Raw genomic sequence first — 7,912 nt, 5'->3', positions numbered from 1 at the left:
CGGCCCCCCCCAACCTGTTACTTCCTCTAGAAAGTTTCTAAAGGTGAGGTACAGATGATGATTCATAAAGAACTGCTTGAGCTTTTGAATATAAACAACCAGAAGCCTGGGGAATATGCATGGGAATGGTTACTAAGGGTGTGAGACACTGGCGCAAGGAATATAAGGTTAGACCGGTCTGAATTTCTTGATATGGACCCTAAGTACAGATTCTTCTTTCAATATCTCAGCAAGAGAGGTTAAGAGTGAAGCATGGGCTGCCAGATGGCCTAGATTAGACCAATTTGAGGTACCCGACCTACCTTGGTACACTGTAGAAGAAGGCATACAAAAGCTTAGGGAGAATTGAGATGGGCATGGTTACTGTAATGGACAGCAAGGTTTCCATAGTCATCAGAGAAACCTGTCTGTGTAGACTTAAGGCATTGGCTACTTAGCCATGGTGTCCCTAGGAGTGAAATACTGGAGGAATCTACTAAATATTTACTTGATCTATACAAGCAGAAGAATTCTATCTCAGGTGAACAGAAATCCAACTCAAATTGCCAGAATAGAGTCACTACCCCTCAATTCCCAGACTTGAGACAGTTTGCAGACCCATAACCCCTTGAATAAGGGGAAGGCTGGATCACTTTGAAGGAGCCTGATATGTTGCCAAAAATTTATACTGTTAATCATCTAGCTTTCCTGAAAGGCATCTGTGAACTTTTACAAGAGTGGCTGCTCATTGGGGGAAAGGAAATAATCAAACTTTTGGGGGATTACTGGACACTGGCTCTGAATTGACACTAATTCCAGGAGTCCCCAAATATTTTGAAGGCCAATCAATCAGACCAGCGTGTTGCTGCCCGATTTAGCTGTTTTGCCTCAACCATGTGCTGCTCTACCTGTGGGCTGAGCCAACCCATGGATCATGGTGGATCTTGTTGCCATGTCACGCATTGCTTCATCTTGAGGCTTCCTTGCAACATGCTTCGCTATGCTGCTGCTGTGCTATTGACCTCTGCTGTGCCTTGACATCTCATCTTCCTGCTATTGCCAACCTACCTTGCATTGTCTGCTGCCTACATCCCAAATCTGCTCATTTTCCCTGCAGGCAGACTCCATACCTCCCGCCAACCACTTTGGTGTCTGCTTCTTTGACCTTGGACCAGCAGCTGGGGTGAGTAGTAAGGACCTTCAATTTATTAACTGTTCCACAAAAGTTGGACTGAACCCTCTGTACTGCTATGTGGACTGATTAACTGCTGCATTCCTTTTCGCTATATAAACCTATCCTTTTATATAAACATAATCATAAGTGTCCTGTTCCCTCTGCCACCCTCTGAAGAACCCTGCTTTACACAGTGGTTTACTTGTGTTTTATTGACTATTCCAAGGCATTTTATTGTGTGTATGACAACAAACTCTGGATAACCTTGAGAAGAATGGGAATTTCACAACACTTCTTTGCGCTCATGTAAAACTTGTACATGGATCAAAAGGCAGCTGTGGGAACAGCACAAGGGAATACTGCTTGGCTTAAAATCAGGGAAAGGTGTGTCCGGATTGTATCACTTCACCATACTATTTAATATATGCGCTGAGCAAATAACAGGAGAAGCTGGTTTATATGAAAAAGAATGTGGCAGAGGATTGTAGGAGGTCTTATTAACAACCTTGAGATATGTAGATGACACAAGCTTGTTTGTTAAAAGTGAGGAGGACTTGAAGATCAAGGATTGTAGCCTCAGTGTGGACTACAATTCAATGTAAAGAGGACCAAAATCTTCACACAGGACCAATAGGCAACATCTCGATAAATAGAGAAAAGGTTGAAATTGTCAAGGATCTCATCTTGCTTGGATCCACAATCTATACTCATGGAAGCAGCAGGCAAGAGATCAAAAGAAGTATTGTATTAGGTAACTATATTGCACAAGATCTCTTTAGAGTATTGCAAAGCAAAAATATTAATTTGAGGACTAAGGTGATCCTGACCCAAGCCATGGTATTTTAATCACCTCCTATTTGTGTGAAAATTGGACATTAAATACAGAGAAACAAAGAAGAGTCAGTGCATTTGAACTATGATGCTGGTGAAGAATATTGAAAATGCAATGGACTGCTACCAGGACAAATGGATTTTTTTGGGAAGAAGTGCAGCCAGAGTGCTCATTAGAGGCAAGAATGGCAAGAAGTCGTCTTACATACTTTGGACATACTGTCAGGAGAGGCCATGATTGGTGGAGTAGAGGGGCAGTGAAAAAGGGAAGGCCCTCAAAGAAATGGATTGACGCAGAGACTGCAACCATGGGCTCAGGTACAGGGATAATTGTGAGGATGGTGCAGGACAAGGCAGTGTTTCATTCTGTTGTGCATAGGGCCACTATGAATCGGAATTGGATTGATGGTATCTAACCACCACAGCAACACAAACTGGACACTGCAAAGCCAGAGCATGGCTTGAAAAGAGTGGAAAAGAAGAAAGAAAATTAAATAAACATACATATGGAATGTGTGAGGGCAATTTAAGTGTCAAAAATGTAAGACTTAATAGTTATCCTAAAAATATTTTGAATATATAAATTATATAGCAAACATTTAAGAACACATATTAACATATAGAAATCAATAGATAATTTATGTTAAGTGTTTTAGAGGTGAGGCAGATGCCAAGCTTCTTTAAAGAAAAATTCTAACTTTTATTTTAAGATCATCTGTTCACAGGTGGAGAAGTTGTGCAATCTTATAATAAGACTGGAACATTTTAATTTTAATAAAAGAGTTTGAATTCTGATAGGACCATTTGGGTTTCAGGACACTTAAATCTCTGTTTATTGTGCCAAATTCACTACCTTTCATTCAATTAAGACTCCGTCCTGTAGGATAGAGTGGAACTTCCTCTGTTGGATTTTGAGGATGTACAGTACATCTTTATGAGAGCAGAATGTCTCATGTCATTTCTCTTGCAGAGCATCCGGTGAGTTCCAATAGTTGAATTGATGGTTAGAAGTCCAAGATAATTTACCCCGCCACCAAGGCTCCTTGTTTATTGTACAGTAACTCTTATCCCTAGTACCTTTTAAAGATAACCAATTGGAATTGCCTGCTATTCAGCTCCTAATAAAGGTGAAGTGATACTTTGGGAAAATTATAAGTTCAACACAGGGAATCCAGGACTGATGATCCCTTCAGGACGAGTGGTGAGAGTGGCAATACTGGGAGGGTGGAGGGATGGTGAGGTGGAGAGGGGGAACTGATTACAGGGATCTACATATAACCTTCTCCCTGGGGGATGGAAAACAGAAAAGTGGGTGAAGGGAGGATCGGACAGTGTAAGGTATGACAAAATAATAATAATTTTTAAATTATCAAGGATTCATGGGGGAGGAGGGAGTGGGAAGGGAGGTAGAAAATGAGGAGTTGATGCCAAGGGCTTAAGTGGAGAGCAAATGTTTTGAGAATGATGAGGGAAACGAATGTACAAATGTGCTTTACCTAATATTGTATGTATGGATTGTGATAAGAGTTGTATAAACCCCCAAGAAAATGATAAAAAAAGAGAAAGTTCCAAGTTTATGCAATTTTCACTGTTCAAATATATCTTTGGATCAAAAGACACCATATGAGCAATAACTTGACCTAAATATTTAGTATAACACACATTCATTTAAATAAAACTAGCATGTATTTCCTCTATCTCAAGAGAGCTAAGAGTAGATTAAAATATCCCCATTTTTTATCGGTGAGCAGAGTAAGAGTGGCATATGGCATGTGCTCTTTCCTCCTAAAGTAGAGCTGATCAGAGAACGCTGGTGCCATCTTTGGAAGCAGCAGGCCAAATCTACCCTCAAACTAGTTTAAAGTTTGAGGCACCAAAAGAAGTGTTGACCAGTGAGCTGTGACCAGTGACCACGATCAAATTAAAACTCATAGATATTTGATGACTTTTCTGTGATCACAAATCAGTACGTCCACATCTATTTGTTCTCTTCGACGGGTACTCTCTTGAATTACATGAAGTCTATTTTCTTCGTGACACAAGGACCACCGATAGTGCTTCACTCATGTATTTGCAGTACACTGAATCAATACAGTAGGGTGAAGGGGGTAACTTCACTTGTAATTGGTTACTTTGGTCCTCAATGTGTTTCTGAATAGGAACAATGGAGGAAGAGTCTTCTTAATTCTCATCTTTGGAGATCAGAGCCCAGTAATCTATGCTTACTTGGTAGGATTCATTGAAGTGATTCTGGATTATGAAGTTAAGACTCTCTATTGCCCCATTAAATCTGCTGTCCCTTTGAGATTTTTAAAAATTTAATATATATAAGACTCTCAGGGATTAGAGTGCTAAAGGTGCTTGTTGAATAGTGGTTATTATATACAGAATAATTCAAGCAGAGAAATCAAATCATAAGAATGCTTCCTATAGATAACATCTCCTTGTTCCCAGGGGAAAATAAAGTGGTGAGTATCTGCATCCTCTCGGCCCGTAGCACAGAGTAGGGGCAGAGGTGAGAAGAAATGGTGATGGAATAAGTGTGGCTATAAAGGGGGAAACGAAGAATTGTTTTGATAATAGAGCTGCTCTGGATTTGGCTGTGGTGGTGTGCTATGACTTTGTTATTTTAAAAATGTTGTAAAATCATATGACGGATAATGCTTTGGGATTGGCATTTGCATTCATCATTATTGCTGTAAGATTAATCCAAGATGTTGCTATATGTATGTCACTATAATTTACTAGTTCACTTATTTGTACCGATGAGTAGTATTCCATGATATGAATGTGCCATCCCTTCTTTAACCATTCACTCAATGAAGGGCATCTGGGTTGTTTTTAAATTTTAGCTATTATAAATAAACCTGCTATTAATATTTATGTATAGGCTTTTGTGTTAATATTTATGTATAGGCTTTCGTGTGCTCTGGGATAAATGTTCAGGGGTGTTTTTGCTGGGTCATGCCATAGTTGGATATTTTATTTCATAGGAAACTGCCAAACTTTTTAACAGAGTGGCTATATCATGTTACATGCCCTCTAGCCATGCATGAGTGATTCTGTTCCTTTGCATTCTCACCTGTATTTGATGCTGTAACATTTTAAAAAATTGTAGTCATTCTATGAAGCGTTTCATGGCTTTAATTTGAATTGGTATATGATTGTGGGGGGGAAATCAAATTGCTAGATGGGAAAGAGAAGGGTAGCAGATGTTCAAGGAATTGCTTCTCCAAGGAATTCATAAAAATCTTCGAAGGATGTGTTGAAAGACTATTCTATAGAGAAAATCATAATGTTTTCCTCCAAAGCAGGGTTCTTAAAATTTAGTTCTAATGTATGCAGGAAACTTCAAGGGTAAAACCTACTCTTAAAGATGATTAAAAAAACAGATGATCAAAATAGATGTAAAATGGAATGCTATCATTTTGTAAAATAGGTAGCAGCTTGAATTTTCCTACCTTCCATTTTCATTTCAAAGATTAATATAAGAGTACATTGCACAGAATGGATTCTCTAGAACTCTTTCTCAGAAATGCCTTTTGGTGTAAAGGAGAAAAAAGAAAAAATGTGAACTTTTATAACTGTGGCTTTGTGAAAAGTTAGAATCTTAATAATTATATGATACTCTTAGAGGAGGGAATATTAGGCAAGGTACATGTTTAAATAAATATTTGCGGGGGTATACGACGAGCTTTCTAGTAAACATTTTTACCGCTAGGCGAGCATTGAGCAACTCGCTCTGAGTTAGTGCACCCAGTGGTATTGCATGGGAAAGTTCTCTGGTCACATGGGGGCTGTGACATTTTGTTTCCTGTTTGTGTAAAATGCCGCAGAAACTGTTGTGATATTGAACAAAGCTTACTAGGAACAGCACTATGGGAAAAACCCAAGTGTATGAGTGGTTTTCTCATTTCAAAATAGGTGGAATGTCAATGGATGACGAACCTTGTACTGGATGTCCATCAACTTCCTGAAACGGATGAAAATGTCAACTCGTAGTGCATTTGGAGTTTGTTCCACCAGACAGGGCTGCTAATCAAGCTTTCTATTTAGAGGTTCTGAAAAGATTGTGTAACAGTGTGCGACAAAAAAGGCCTAATATGTGGCAGATAGGGACTGGTTTTGCCACCACGACAATGCACGTGCTCACACAGCCATCTCGGTGCCAGTTTTTGGCAAAAAACCAGCATGCCACTCTTGCCCCACGCACGTTACTCCCCTGAACTCACTCCATGCCACTTCGTTTTGTTTCTGCAAATGCAGAGGGGCATGAAAGAACAGAGATTTGACAATGTGGAAGTGAAGAAAAAAATGAGGGAGGTGCTGTTAGCCATTCAAACAGATGAGTTTGAAAAATACTTCCAAGAATGGAATCACAGATTTGACAAATGTATTAAGGTTTCACTTTGAAGGTGATGGGGTTGTTTAATAAAAAAAAAAAATTAAAGACATAGCTTTGGAAAAATAAAATCCATTTTTTGGTGGGGTACCCCTTCATATATTTAAACTGTAGGCTCCCTATTTAGAAGCATTTGGTGAGACTTGGGTTCTATGAAATACACTTAGCAAAGTTGACTTAGTAAAGTTCTTGCTCAGCAAATATAATTCAGCTGTGAATCAGATATCAAGGAATACTTAAGCAGAGTTCTCCACTTGAGATAATAACGATAAAAATACTTACCTTTATATGTTATTTTTCAATTTTATTAAACAGCTTGAGGAGCAAGGGTCTGGACTGTGGTGTGCCAATTGCCAGAGTCAAGCATGGGAACCCCTCCATGTGATTCAAGAGGTGAGATCTTGGGGAGAAGCCAAGTTAGAAAACCAGGCAGGCTGCCCAGGAGAAGGCCCCAGGCAGAGAGGAAGAAGCAGAGCATGTGCCAGAGGAACTGCACTTTTCAATCAAATTTTCTGGTATTTGACTTTGACATTGCAATGGTTTTACATCAGTTAAGAACACAGGTGGGAGGAAATGCCTGGAGGGATTAGCTTGGCCAATGAGAGCAGGGGTCACAGCTCTTTCTGGAGACAGATCCAGGGACACAGACTGGGAGTGTCTTCTCACCTTTACCTTGGAACTGCGCTCCTGGGCGGAAAAGGGTGTGTGTACCTTTCCCTGGAGTTACATACATCAGGTGCTCCAGTGTCAGGTAAGGATTAAGATGCTCTCCATAATTTTTGTGATTCAAACCCAGCAGCTGGTGCTCCTCAGGAGAATGATCAGGATACCTGCTCCCTTAAAGCTTTGCAGCCTCAGAACCTACGTGGGTTTTCTGTAAGTCCGGGTTCGCTGGATGGCAGTCCAGCGGCACACAGATAAAGGTCTCCATTTACTCTGAGGTGTTTCTCCAGTGGGAAGCAATCTCATGACCACTTCCTTGGGTTCTGTTCTCCCAACAGTGCTTTGGCTGGTTTGGAGTCCCTGAGTGGTGGAAATACTTAACATGCTCAGCTGACGACTGAAAGGTTGGAAGTTTGAGCTTTCCAGGAGGTGCTTCCGAAGAAAGGTGCAATGACTTCTGAAATGTCAGCCATTGAAAACTCCACTGAGCAGAGTTCTATGGGCTTTGATGAATCAGAGTCTACTTGATGCAAGTGGTTTGTGGTTGGGGTTTAGACTAATACTCCATCAAGAACATCTAGGTTATCAGACAGATATGTCAATGCCCAGAAACTAAATGGCCTGACCTTTTTTTTCTTTTATAAATCATTTTACTGGGACTTTTACAGCTCATAACAATCCATACATCAATTGTATCAAGCACATCAGTACATATGTTGCCATCATCATTTTCAAAACATTTTCTTTCTACTCGAGCCCTTGGTATAAGCTCCTCTGTTTTACCCTCCCTCCTTCACCCTCCCACTCTTGTGAACCCTTGATAAATTATAAATTATTATTATTTTCATATCTTACATCATCCA

This window comes from Echinops telfairi, unplaced genomic scaffold (assembly GCF_000313985.2).
Source record: "Echinops telfairi isolate 266 unplaced genomic scaffold, ASM31398v2 ScPeMD7_5592;HRSCAF=6446, whole genome shotgun sequence".
Classification (NCBI taxonomy): Eukaryota; Metazoa; Chordata; class Mammalia; order Afrosoricida; family Tenrecidae; genus Echinops; species Echinops telfairi.
Note: the sequence above shows the minus strand (reverse complement) of the source record.